We start from the raw sequence: 14,448 nt of genomic DNA, 5'->3' as shown, positions 1-14,448 counted from the left end.
CCAGGGCCGAGTAACAGAGAAGGCAGACCTCAAACCAGTAAAACGGGCGAGTGGAAGACGGGGGAGAACAAAGGGAGGGCACTCTCAACCCTAATCCTATGGTCCCCACGACGTGCAGGGAGTCGCCCTTCCAGCTGCGGGAGTCCTATTCACGACCCTGTCTTGCACTGCAACGTCTGTTCCTGGCCCTAGACGCGGGGAGTTCCTCCCTCCCCAGCCTCAAGAGGGGCGGCTCGGGATGACGCCCAAGGTTAATGAGAGCAACTGGCCTCGGGTGCCCCCCCCCCCCGCCCGAGGTCCCTTAAACCTGGGAGTAGTAGGCAGCGTTCCCGCCTGTCCTCGACTCCGCAGGCCAGGAGTATCGCCCTTCGGCGATGCTACAGCTCCACTCCACTCCTGTCAAACAAGGGCTCTAGGCCGCCCCGGCAAAGGACAGGCGACGACTTTGTCCTCCCTCTGGGATCCCAGCCCAGCTCCGGGAACCTCGGTCTGTTTTCCGGAACCCAGCGAGACCGAGGTGTGACCGCGCCAAATTCGCGTGAGCGAAGGTTTCGGGAAGCTCGACTTGCCCAGCCTCGGCCCCAGAACACCACAAACTGTACAGAAGCAGATGCGCCTTCCAGGGTCTTTAACGAGCGCCGTAAGGAGAGTTGGGGCAGAGTTCCTTCCAGAGCGTGGGGCTCGCCCAGGCCAAAGCAGTTAGAAGAAATGTGGAAGCAGGAGAGCAGGCAATTATCCCGATGTTAACCAGCTGAATGTGCAGCAGCCCAAATCTTTGAGTTTTGAAATCTTTCCTTTTTTTTTTTCCTTAAACACGTGTTTTCAGGTTTGAGAGATGTCCTAAAAGAGAAAGCACAAAAGGAATCAAACTCTTTTTTAACTTTGAAGAAACTGTTAAAATGGGATTCGCAGGAGAATAAGTGGAAACAGTAGCAAGTGACAGACGCATGGAAAGTCTCCTTTCCCAGTTGCCATGCCAACGCCAGCATGGGCGTGCTGCCGGTAAATGTAAAATCCAGTCCACGCGGATTTGAACATTCCTACAACTTTTTTTTTTAAATAGTCTATTTCATATTTGCTGGTCTTGAATGCCAGCTTGGGTATTCCTAGCGTCTCCAAGCATGGAAAACAGGATATGTCTCCGTAGGAAAAAAAAAAAATTAGGTTTCAGAAGTGGCTGGCTTCTTACAGGGCTCTTTGGAAAACAAGTCGCCTAAGGTTGTTTTGAAACAAGGTTGGAAATACTTAAAAATAGGGTGGCTTTGGTTTCATGCTGTTTCTTTTGGACTTTCAATGTTTTAAAGGAAAAGTGAAGGTTCTCGGCAGGGCGTTTGTGTGTCGGTGGCCAAGTTAGGAAATTGAGTGACTTCAATCCTTATAAAAGGAAAGATGAGAGAATGAGTTTGGATTAGTCCAGAGAAATCAGCTAGGCGGGGAGGCCGAGCTACCCGCAAGGAAACAGAAATGGAAGAGTCATCTACTCGATTCTGATCTATTACAGCAACTGGTTGACCACACCGCACGATCCAGGCAGCCCAAGGATGAGGGGAGCTGAACCCAAATCCTGTCACCAGGTAGCCTCATACCCTGGGAGACCCTCAAGGCTCACCTGGATTGAAGGTGAAATGCAGATGGGTCCTTAGAACCCCACGTTAGTGAGTCAGATGGGCCTGGAGTGGAAATCCTGTGTGATCACTGGGGAAGTCACTTCGCCTTTCCGTTCCTGTTTCTTCTGTGAAATGGCTATAACATACCAAGGTGAGCAGAGAGAATTCAGACCTGCAAAGCACTGAGCCCAGTGCCTGGAACAGACTGGAGCCTTGTTAAGGTGACCTGTGTACTGAACCTCATCATTTGCTCTCCCTTCACCAATTCCAACCAACACCGATATCGGTCTTTTCTGTCTTGCCCACCCGAGTAGCTTATCTCCTTCTTCTGTTTAGGATGCTTGTGTCTGTCTTCCCTGCACAGCCCTCTTGGCACACAGCACAATGATCAGCATATTGCAGGTACTCAGTCCAGAACTAATGACCAGCAGCAGTGTTTACTGTGGAGGACACACCAGAAGCAGGTTGCAAGCCTCCATATACAGTGTAGACACACTTAATTTATATGGATCAATTACATGCAGCTGGCAAACAGAGGGGGATGGACTTTACCCGGTGCAGGGGGATCCCGCCTGCCATAGCACTCAGAGGACGTGTGACTGAGATGAGGTGAGCTGCGAGACACAAGCCTGCCTTGTGGAAGTCACTCAGGATCCCATGTTGATGCAGGCTCCACTTCAACTTGAGCTTCATGACGGCCAGTGCCGGGTGGGAAGGTGCCCTTGGATGGAACTAGAGTCTTTGCACAAGTGGTCAATTCAAGAGGAGGTTGTACTGGATGAGGGTGGGGCCTAAATACAATGACTGGTGTCTTCATAAGAGAGGGGAGGGGGGATCAGATACGAAGACACCTGGGGGGACACACGCAGAGAACATGTGAGCCTGGAGGCAGGGATTGAATGGATTCACCTGTCAGTCGTGGAACACAAGGATTGCTGGCAACCATCAGAACCTGGAAGAGGCAGGAAAGGATTCTTCCCGACGGTCTTCACACCTGCATTTTGGACCTGTTCTCCCCAGAACCATGAGAGAAGAAACTCCTGCTGTTTTGGGGCTGGCGCTGTGGCACAGTGGGTTAAAGCCCTGGCCTGAAGTGCCGGCATCCCATATGGGGGCCGGTTCTGGTCCCAGCTGCTCCTCTTCTGATCCAGCTCTCTGCTGTGGCCTGGGATAGCAGTGGCAGATAACCCAAGTCTTGGACTCCTGCACCCATTGGCACAGCCCTGGCCGTTGTGGCCATCTAGGGAGTGAACCAGCAGATGGAAGACCTCTCTCTCTGTCTCTGCCTCTCTCTATAACTCTTTCAAATAAACAAAATACATCTTAAAAAAAAAAAAAGGAAAAAACCTCCTGCTGTTTCAAGCCACCCAGCTGTGGTCATTTCCTATGGCAGCCGCTGGAAGCTACTACAGGTGGGGAGAGCTAGAGAGCTGTATGCTGCTGGGTACTGTCTGTGCCTGGAGTTGATGCCTAGCTCTGTTGCTCATGCGTTAGTGACCCACACAAGTCACACGGTGATGTGTCTTCAAAGAGAGAGACGACGCAAGAACCAGCTCACCCCGGCTTCTGAAGAGAACCAGAAATCTGGTGAGCAACACAATAGCCTACAGGAAAGGGGACATTCATGGCTTGGGCTCCTTAATGCGCATAATGAATTCTGATGATATTGGTAATTATTCCTGTAAATGATGATGTTGTATTATTTCCTCGTATTTTTTTTTCTAGTTCAGTACTCCTTGTATAGACTGGAATTATATAAAAGCTCAGAAAGTAAATTAGAAGCTGCTCTTTTCTGTTAGATGAGTGCTAACCCATCACAGATTCATACATCTGTTCAGCAGGCACTGACAGCATCTACCCCATGCCAGATTCTATGTGAAGCACTGGAGGTACAGTGATGGGCCAGACAGATAGGAACCGAGCACTGGGGGAGTTTATGGTCCACAAATCAAATAATTGTGCAACTCTACAGTTCAAGGAGACAAATTGAGAGTTCTCTGGGAGAGCGAATGAGGAAATCTTGTTATTCCTGGCAGAAGAAATCACCTGTGCTGGAGGCTGGAAACAGCCCATGTGACCCCAGAAATGTGAGACCAGGGAGGTGGCAGGGGCCCACTGCGGGGCCTTAAACAAGGCATGCCAATGATTTTGGTCTTTATCATGGTTGGGGAAGAGGAAGAATGGGGCAAGCATGCCACGAGTTGCTTTTACCAAGGAGACCCTCCCCGCAGCGTGTCTGATCACATCCAGATCCACACCTCTTCTGCTGAAACCCCTCCGTCCTGCCAGGGATGACCTTGGAGTCAGCCTTGACCCAGCTCTGTCTCCCACACCGGAGGTCCATCTGTCTGGAAAGCTTGTTCACTTTGCCCTCCAAATATATCTAGAGATATATTTTAATGTTTGCTAAAATATGTTAATATGAGGGTACTCCACAAAGTTCATGGGAAAATGGAATGGAAAGATGAGCTTCTTCAGGTACAAAAATTTTTTGAAGCCCTCACCTAGTTTTTAAAATGGAGTGTGGCGCCGGCGCCGCGGCTCACTAGGCTAATCCTCTGCTTTGTGGCGCCGGCACACTGGGTTCTAGTCCCGGTCGGGGCGCCGGATTCTGTCCCGGTTGCCCCTCTTCCAGGCCAGCTCTCTGCTGTGGCCAGGGAAGTGCAGTGGAGAATGGCCCAAGTGCTTGGGCCCTGCACCCCATGGGAGACCAGGATAAGTACCTGGCTCCTGCCATCAGATCAGCGCGGTGCGCCGGCTGTAGCGCGCTGGCCGCGGCGGCCTTTGGAGGGTGAACCAACGGCAAAGAAAGACCTTTCTCTCTGTCTCTCTCTCTCTCTCTCTTTCACTGTCCACTCTGCCTGTCCAAAAAAAAAAAAAAAAAAATGGAGTGTGTTGTAATCAAGCATCTCTGATCACTTCGGCCTCTGTCATGACCTCCTGTCTTGTCCTGAGCCCCTGTCACATCCAGCCTGGATCACCACTACTGTCGTTGCCTCCTGACTGGCCACCCAGGTTCACCCTTGCCCTCCTTGTCCTGTCATCAACCCAGCTGCCACAGCTGAGCTTTCAAAATGCCAATCAGAGCCTTTGCTCAAAACCCTGCGGTGGTTCCCCCACCTCCCCTCACCTCCCTACCTGCTCTGCTCCAGCCACACTGGCCTCCTGGAAGTTTCTAGAACACCCAGGCATGCTGCCACCTTGTGAAGTTGGGTCTGGAATTTTTCCTTGTCAGGAATGCTCATCCTCCTAATAGACCACCCATGGCTGTTCCTTTCTGTGCTTTAAGTGTTTTTGCTCAAGTCCCACCTGTCCATGGACGCTCATCCTGACCACCCCGATTACACTGGCAGCAGCCAAGCACTGTTGCTTCTTCCTGTAGCTCTAAGGCCTCCTAGCATATTCTATTACTCTAGTATGTTATATTTATTGTTTACTGCCTTGCTGTACCATCCCATGCATACCCCAGAAGATCAAGGATTCATAAAAAATTTGGTCTATTCACTGATGCATCTCTAATACCTAGAAGAGAACCTGGCACACAGCAGTCACATGGGAAAGTGAAATAAAAGCTAAGTTTATTTTGGTGTGCAGTGCTTTTGAGATCCATGCCCATGAGTGGTCTTCAAAAAGTTCATGGAAAAAAATGTATCTTATGAAAAAGCTGCGTACAGATTTCAAAGTTTTTGCATCAAATAAACTTATCTTTGAATTGCATTTTCCACGAACTTCTCAGAGTACTCTCGTGTTGTTGGGCAATGAACTACGTATGTGGAGAACGCATGGGAGAGTGACTCAGCACAGACCTAAGCTGCTACTGGCAGGTGGGAGCTACCGGCAGTAGAGAGGGGGTCTACTGGTGTCAGCCAGTGTTGGCAGTAGAGAGGAGGTGCAGTGGTTACCATGTCTATATCTTGTATTGGGGTGCCTGGGTGCGATATCCAGCTCCACTCCTGACTCCAGCATCCTGCTCGTGCACTCTTTGTGAGATGAAGTGATGGCCCACATGATAGGGTTTCCACCTTCCAGGTGGGAGAACTGGATTGAATTTCCTGCTTTGGCCCTGGCCCCAGCCTACTTTGACCCAACAGGTGCTGTAGAGGCCATTTGGGGAGTGAACTGGCAGATGGGAGCACTCTCTCTCTCTCTCTTTCTCTCTCTCTGTTTCTCCACCAATCATTTTTTTAAATAAAGAAATAAAAAGAAGAAATAACAAATGAGAGTTTGCTATGGTTAAGACACAGGGTAAAGAAGGAAGTGTCAGGATGTCTGAGCACACTGGAAATCAGCTGGGTGTGGGGAAAGGCTCAGGCAGACCTGGGCACAGAGAAGGGGCTGTGCTACTGCTAGATTCTGGCCAGCTAGTTTCCTCTTAAAGGTTTCCATTTGCCTGTCTCGTTCAATGTAGCCAGGAGGGTAAAAACAGAGACCAGGGCTGGGCAAACTGTGACCCAGCAGCTCTTTCTGTAACTAAGTTCCGCTGGGATGCTGCTCCATGTGTTTTTAAGTGTGGTCTGTGGCGGCTTTCACGTGACAGCGGCAGAGCGGAGTATCTGCAAGACGGCAGGGCATGCAAAGCTGAAAAGCTGCTCGCACTGTCCGGCCCTCTACAGAAGGTTTGCCGACTCCCGCTTTAGATACCAAAGAGTAGCCTGCAGTTCTCTCATCACCCCCTCCCCTGCCTGGATCTGCTGTGGGCTGTACTCGTGGGGCTACCAGTGTCATGCCCTCGCTTCCTGAGCCTCGGGATTTTGCCCAGTAGATGTGTCCCTTGCATGTTCGCCTTGCTATGTGTCTTTCATGTCAATAGCCTGGCACATAGTAGGTGCTTCATAAACACCTGTTGCTGGAGTTTGGGAAGGAAAAGCAATCACTGTGTATTCGTTCTGCCACACGGAACCAGAAGCCTGAAACATTATCTCAAGCCTTTAGACAAAGAGATTGTGTATTACTTTTATGTGAAGCTCTAGTTTTAAAAGTGATTCCAGCCTGCTTGAGGACTGACTTTTTATATGTCTTTTTCTTATGACATCTAATTATGATAGTAATAATAGGTGGGCCTAGTAATTTCATAGCTGGGTCCCATTTATCTTTGTGTAAATGATTTTTTTTTCATTTAGATGGGTTCAGAAAAAGTAGAATGGATATTCTTGTTTTTTTTCACCTTTTATACTTTATCACTGTACTATTACATGGTGGCTTTTCTTGTTCACAAACCCATAATATCAGTCTGAAATATCTTTTTAAAATAATAACTGTGCTTTACATGTGCCATAAGAAAAATGAATTCTTTTATAATTCTAAATAAGGCATCTATTTTAATCTTTTTCAATGCTGATTTCTCTTTATTTTTAAAAATAAATCACCAAGATTCAGTCTGAAAGCCAATTGTCTATGAAGACACTAAAAAGTATTTGGTCTATTCAAGTGATAATGTACAATACAGTTTATCTATTTTTAAATAGTTGAAATATTAATCAGGAGAAAGAGTTGTTTTTGCTTAAAAAAACAATGAGTGTACAATGCATTTGAAATAACACGAAGGGTCAGGACGAACATTTGGTTCTGAAAGATTTAGGATTTATTCATTGTAATGCTGCATATATTTCATATTCATTTTCAGCACTGAACAGTGGCCTTAAGGCGAAAGCTTATGTGTCATGTATTGCACTAAAAGGAAGAGATTGTTATGCAAATTCGTAACAAATCTGTATTTGGTAACTTTCCAGAAAGTCTCAAATAGAAAGAATTTTCTTAAGGTTAAAAACCAGGGCCAGGTAATTACTTTTTGTTATTTTAGGTCAATATTGATTAACTATGTCACACAAAACATTTCATTGAGCAGTTTGTTTTTCTCCCCTCAGTTTGAATTATGTTTATTTTTGTAGCTGGGGAAAGGATACGGAAGATAACACAAAATATCTAGTGGGTTTTTATAGGCACAAACCAATAACCAAACCTCCATTTCTGTCGCTGCTGTCTCTATGCTTCCTAAGAGATAAGCACTCACTAAATCTCAGGGCATCGTGTGTAACACCCCCAGTCACTTTCTGAGTTAGCTGCTATCACTACCCCATTTTACAGGTAAAGGAAGTGAGATGCAGCGAGATGCACTACGTTATACTGAACCGTGACTTCTAACTTGGTTTCTGCATGGCTTGGTCTGATGCTAAAACGTCCCACTGACCGTTTCTCCTCTAGGATGGATGCCTTGCTTACATGCTGCCATAAGACATTTAGGCAGCTACTAACCAGAAGCAGGAACTAATAACTGTGGTTTGAACTATACTCAAATGCATCTTAAAACCTCTGTCTTTCTCAACTACTCAGAGATCCACATGGAAAAGCAGAGTGCCAGAGAACAGGTACAGTTCTGTATGTGCAGGTGATGTCTGTGCAGGGGGTTCCCCTCCCCACAGATTCCCTGGGGGGCAGCTCTGCTTTTGCGTGTAAAGGAAGTAGGCGTCAGTGTTCCTGCTCTGCAGTGTCCTGCTCAGAGTGCCCAGGAGGGACTTGCTGCCTTGGTTCTCTTCAGGTGAGTGGACTGCCCAGGGCTTCCTGCTTTCTTTCTTGGGCAGCGGGGTGAGCCTAACAGTACAGGCCAAGGACTCCAGCACCACATCTGCCAGGGAATATTTCTTTTCAGGAAAATATTGGATTTTATGATCAAATGATTTTGGCAACTTCTTAGGGAGTCACAACTCGTACTGACACATCCCAGGCCCTGAGAAATCCTGTAAGAAACCAGCCCAAACCCAGCGCCTCCAAGGTATCTGATTGCAGGGCACTTCTGTCCAGTGTCAGAAATGAAATACAGGCACATGTAAATCCTGTCTCCTAACTGCAGCCAAGACTTAAAAACAACAACAGCAGCAAAACTCCACTAGGTTCAGGGCCGGCGCTGTGGCGCAGTGGGTTAATGCCCTGGCCTGAAGCACCGGCATCCCATATGGGCCTTGGTTCTAGTCCCAGCTGCTCCACTTCCAATCCAGCTCTCTGCTATGGCCTGGGAAAGCAGTGGAAGATGGCCCAAGTCCTTGGGCCCCTGCACCTGTGTGGGAGACCCAGAAGAAGCTCCTGGTTTCGGATCGGCGCAGCCCTGGCCATTGCGGCCATCTGGGGAGTGATCCAGCGGATGGAAGACCTCTCTCTCTGTCTCTACCTTTCTCTGTAACTCTGTCTTTCAAATAAATAAAATAGATCTTAAAAAAAAAAAAACTATGTCTGGATCTCAATTTTTTGTAGTGAACTAGATTTACCTTTAAATTCATATTCCATGAGCATTTTGGAGCCCTTTGTGTAAGGATGTTCTAATCATCTAGTTTTTTGAATGAGGAAACTCAGAAGCTGCAAGGATCAATCTCACAGGAACTAGGACTGAAAGCTGGGCCTGGTCCATGGGTCTCTCGCCTCCACATGCAAGCTTCTTCCACTGTACAGGCACCTGTTTGAGGTATGGGTACCCATCTACAAAACAGGTCACGACCATCAAGCTGCAGTGTTTGAGCATCCTGGATTTCTCCCCACTGACTCTGCTTCCCACACACTTCTGCAGGTTTCTCAGGGCTAAGTGTATACCCAGCACTTAGGGACCTTTGGTCCATGAATTTGCATAGAGGTTAAAGTAGGTTTGGGAAGGAGGGGGCTGGAAGATTACTTGTGGTCGGACAGACTCTCACTCTGGGAATCCTAGGAAGCAAATTAACTAAGTTGCTCCCCTAGTTTGTTGAGTTCTTAACTGTTTTCCAGCTGATAGATGCAGTTCCTGGTAATGAGAGCACTGGCACGCTCCAGCCAATGGTCCGCAGTAATTGTGTTTTGTTACCTTATTCCAGCAATCTCCCTGTGTTTTCTCTCGTGTGTGTTTAATAGATCCTCACTGTAACAGCTGGAGACAGAGGAGGACAGGTCAGGGTGAGTTCACCAGGATGCATAGAGCACAGCCAGGCTCCTGTGGAGTGGGTGGGGCTCCAGAACCCAGCCTTGACCTTGGAACTCACAGTCTCCCTTAAGGGCGGAAGGAACCCCGCATCCTAAGGCAGCATGAACTGATTCCAGTTTGAGCCACTTGAAAGCTAAGTACTGCCAGTCTAATTGGTCAGTTGATCTCTTACACATCCACTTTGTAGAACCCAGAGGGCTTCAGGCTTATTTTTTTTTCAGTGGAACATCCAAGTTGAAAAGAGTCATATCCAGTCAAACCTTTCCTGTTTTCCCCTCTTTTCTGGCTCTTTTACATGAAGGTGGGAGAGGAAGAACTGGGACAGGCCATTGAATTCATCAGAGACCGACTGGGTCCCTGTGGTGTGCCTGCAGCGAGTGCTGTGGCAGTCACCACAGACGCGACCAGATGGTTCTCTTTATTGCAGCGATCTCACAGTACTATGTTCAAAGTCCTAACCTGATTTGCTAAACCGATCGTTCAGCTCATTAAGTCTGCACCTCTCGGAAAAGCAGCTGTGGTTCTTGGTGACTGTTGGTTATTGAAAGTTTGCTCCAATTATCATAAGCCATGATATCAAATGAGTTCTGGAAGTATAAAATGCACACCCAGGCTACTGCATACTTTATATTTTGAATGTTATTGCTCGTTTCCCTCAAACCTTATGATAAGTTTATTAAACATTTAAAGGTATTTGGGCCCAGCAATGGGATGTCAGAAGTTGAGGCTGCCCTCAGCTTCTCCCTTTTCCTCCTCCCAGGGACAGAGCAGGTGTAATGCATACTAGGATGCACATTTAGGCAGAAGGGCATTTGGGTTTGGCTTTTGGGGTCTGCTTGTCAATACTTTTTTTTTTTTAGATTTATTTATTTATTTGAAAGGCAGAGTTACAAAGAGGCAGAGGCAGAAACAAAGAGAGAGAGAGAGAAATGAGTGAGGGAGAAGTCTTCCAGCTGCTGGTTCACTCCCCAGATGGCCTCAATGGCCAGAGCTGGGCTGATTCAAAGCCAGGAGCCAGGAGCTTCTTTCGGATCTCCCGTGCAGGTGCTGGGGCCTGAAGACTTGGGCCAACTTTTACTGCTTTCCCAGGCCATAGCAGAGATCTGGATTAGAAGTGGAGCAGCCGGGACTTGAACCGGCACCCACATGGGATGCCGGCACTGCAGGTGGCAGCTTTACCTGCTATGCCCCAGCGCCAGCCCCATGAATATCTTTTCCCATGGATTTATAGTCATAGAGCACTAAATACTCTGGAGTCTGACTTGGTGGGGTCCAGTCCCAGCTGTGCCTATCTAGCCTTGGGAAAGACATTTAATTTCTCAGAACTTCAGTTCTCTGAGCAATAAAATGGAGCTAGTGATAATACCTGCAGGAGCTGCTGTTGGGGATGCCAGCACCCCGTATCAGTGTCCCAGCTGCTCCACTGCTGACCCAGCTTCCTGCTAATACACCCGGGAAGGTGGTGCATGATGGTGATGACTGCCCAAGTGTCGGAACCCTGCCACTCATGTGGGAGACCCAGCTAGAGTTCCCAGCTGCTGCTGCTGTTGTGGCCATTAGGGGAGTGAATCAGCGGATGGAAGCTCACTTGCTCTCCCCTCGCCTCTCTCTTTCTCTCCCTCGGTCACTGTGTCTTTCAAACAAATGAAACAAAATAAATATTAAAAACAGAACACCTGCAGTATGGGATAGTCATGAGGCTTGACGCAGCGATGGGACTTCGTAACATGTGTGCTACCATCAAAAGCAAGTGGTATGGTGCCACCGTCATTGTCATGGCTGGCAGTGTACTCAGGCAAGGTAGGAGGCTATTGTGGGAGGAAGGTCGGGGAGAGGTTCCTGGGGACCCTTGGTATTATTTTTGCAATGTCGTGTGGATCTAAAATTATTTCAAAATAAAGAGTTAAGGGAAAAATAACTAGAGGAAGAGAAAGGCACATCTGGAGAATACAACTCACCACCAGGCCTGGGGGTCCCAGCTGTAGGGATGGGCAGGGCCTGCCTTGGCGCCTGGTCTTGGGGAAAGCAGACTCAGGCCCTAGGACCACTGCCATCCTTGTGCCTGTGCCCCCTGCGCCCTTTGATCCTGGACTTTTGAAGGCCTTGCCAGTGAGGTCCCAGCGCTGGTCCTGAGGGAGGGCTTTCCCTGTAAACCTGCAGGCTGATCTTCTGCCCTCCGCACCCCTACCGAGGAGCCGGGCCCCTGACAAGTGCTCTGCCCCCCTCTGGAAGTGCGGACAGCTCCAGCTCAGAGCAGGCTGGGCTGACGGAGCCCCTGGACGACTGCTCCTGCATCAAGGGGAGGCTGTCTGGTGGGGCCTCCCGGGAGACAGCCCGGAAGCCCTGTACAGAAAGCACGCCCCTAAGGGAGGGCTCAGCGCTCTCCTGGTGCTGGTTTTAGTTACTCTCCAGCGTGGCACAAAGCAGTCCAGTGGAACTTTCCACAGTGATGGAAATTCTTCATACGCGCGCAGTCCAGGACAGTGAGACCAGCCGCACGTGGCAGTGGAGCCTTGAAATGTGGCTAGTGCCAGTGAGGAAGGAAATTTTAAGTTTAATTTGATTTTAATTAAAATTCCCACATATGGCTAATGTTTACTGTATTGTACCATCCAGGTGTAAATGAAATTATTTCTACACTACTAACATAAGGCTGAAAAACAGCCTGAACAGCAGGAGAAAAAAATAAAAGAAAAAAAAACATTCCACAATACTGTGAATGGTTTGCTTTTTATGAACGATATTTTGGCCAGAAAAATGTATTAACCAGCCCTGATAAAAATGATAATAGAAAACATTAAAAGAAACACCAGCAGATGCCAAATACTGGGCTACTACATGTTTAATATGTAGTATGTTTTTAAAAAGATTTATTTGAAAAGTAGAGTGACACAGAGAGAGAGAGAGAGAGAGAAGAGAAAGGGAGAGATCTCCTGGTTCACTCCCCAGTTGCAGAACTGGGCCAGGCTGAAGCCAGGAGACAGAAACTCCATCCTGGTCTCCCATGTGGGTGGCAGGGACCCAAGTCCTTGAACTGTCATCTGCTGCCCTCCTAGGCGCATTAGCAGGGAGCTGGATCAGATGTGAAATAGCTGGGATGCAAACCGGGGTTCCATTAAGGGATCCAAGTGTCATAAGCGGTGACTTAACCTGTTGTGCCACAACACTCCCCGTGTCTTATATAATCCTCCTGACATCCCTAAACAATGTTTGTTGCAACAACATGGGGGAAGTTACAGAGAACTTGCCATGTGTCAGGCTTGATGGGGAGTTTTTGTATGCTTTGCTGGCTTCTTTCTCAGAGCTTCATGAGCGAAGCACTGATAGAGGCAGAGAGAGACATCTTCCATCTGCTGGTTCACTCTCCAGATGGCCACAACGGCCCCAGGCTGGGCCAGGCTAAAGTCAGGAGCCAGAGCTTTTTCCAGGTCTCCCAAATGGGAGCAGGGGCCCAAGCACTTGGCCGTCCTCCACTGCTTTCCCAGGCACATTAGCAGGGAGCTGGATGGGAAGTAGAGCTTCCAGGACTCGAACCAGCACCCATAAGGGATGCTGGCACCACAGGTGGTTGCTTTACCTGCTATGCCACAGTGCCAGCCCCTAGAAAATTTTTAACTGATCCTAAATAATAGTGCATATTTCTGGGGTGCAGTGTGATCCTCTGACATATGTTTACCTTGTGTAATGATCAAATCAGGGTAATAGGGTAATTAGCATTTTTCACCTCAAACATTTACCCTATTTTTTATTCAGTATTGGGAACATTCAAAATCTTCTCATGTAGCCATGTTTGACATAACTGTAAGTTATTGTAGATTGTAGTCACCCCACGATGTTTAGAAGACTAAAACTTTCCTTCTCCCCAGCTAAGCTGTGTTATCCGTGACCCATCTTCTTTCTGTATCCCCTAGTGCCACCGTCTTAACCTCAGAACAAGTACAGACTCTAACCCCAGGCAGGCCTGGTGGTGCAGGTCTTCAAGCTGCCACTTGGGAGGCTCGCATCCCTTTTCAAAGTGCTGGTCTCAGTCCCAGCGACTCTGCTTCCAATCCAGCTTCCTGCCAATGCATCCTGGAGAACGGCAGATGGCGGCTCAAGTGCTTGGGCCTGTGCATTTATATGTAAGAACCGGATGAAGTTTCTGGATCTTGGCTTCAGTTTGGCCCAGCCCTGGCTGTTGTGAGCATTTAGGGGAGTGAACCAGAAATGGAAAATGTCTGTCATTCTCTCTGTCGCTCCTTCAAGTAGATGAAAACAAATAAGCAAACACTAAAAAAGAGAGAAATATATAATCTGTGCATAAAAGTGTAAGCTGTATATGTACATTGAAAGAAAAACAGTAAAATAAGAGACCATGTGGCCAATCCCCAGCTTCAGCATGTGAACACTGCCCGGGCTTCAGAAGCCTAGATGCGCTGCTCCCCATAGACACACCTCCCCGCACCCAGACCTAAGGACTTTCTTGATGTCTTTTTTGTGCGTGTGTATGTTAACTATTTCTGAACTTGTTTTCCATAGTGTTGCCAACTATGTAAAGATCCCTCAAAAGCACGGACTCTTCTTTATTCCAACACACACATGTCTCTGCACCCTTGCCCTTCTCCAGGTTCTGTAGAATTTGGCTTTGGAGTCCTGAATTCTTCAGGAATCTTTCCACTGCAAGCACTGTAGCCCCACTCAAACTAGCGTAGCAGAGGGAAAGAACATACATGCTCTAGAGGCCAGCAGGGCCTGGGTTAGGTGCAGGCTGGGCCTCCGGCGTGGGCTGTGTTGGGCTGGTCTCCTCTGTCGGGGCCTGCCCGAGAGGTAGACCTACCACTCCAGACTGACAATCTCCCTGCTCCTCACTTACTGGAAGGGTGTCTCTGACTCCTACCACTCTCCCCACCTCTGAAGAGT

The sequence above is a fragment of the Oryctolagus cuniculus genome, chromosome 10 (assembly GCF_964237555.1).
Source record: "Oryctolagus cuniculus chromosome 10, mOryCun1.1, whole genome shotgun sequence".
Taxonomy (NCBI): Eukaryota; Metazoa; Chordata; class Mammalia; order Lagomorpha; family Leporidae; genus Oryctolagus; species Oryctolagus cuniculus.
The sequence above is the reverse complement of the archived record's forward strand: the minus strand, read 5'-3'. Positions refer to the sequence as shown.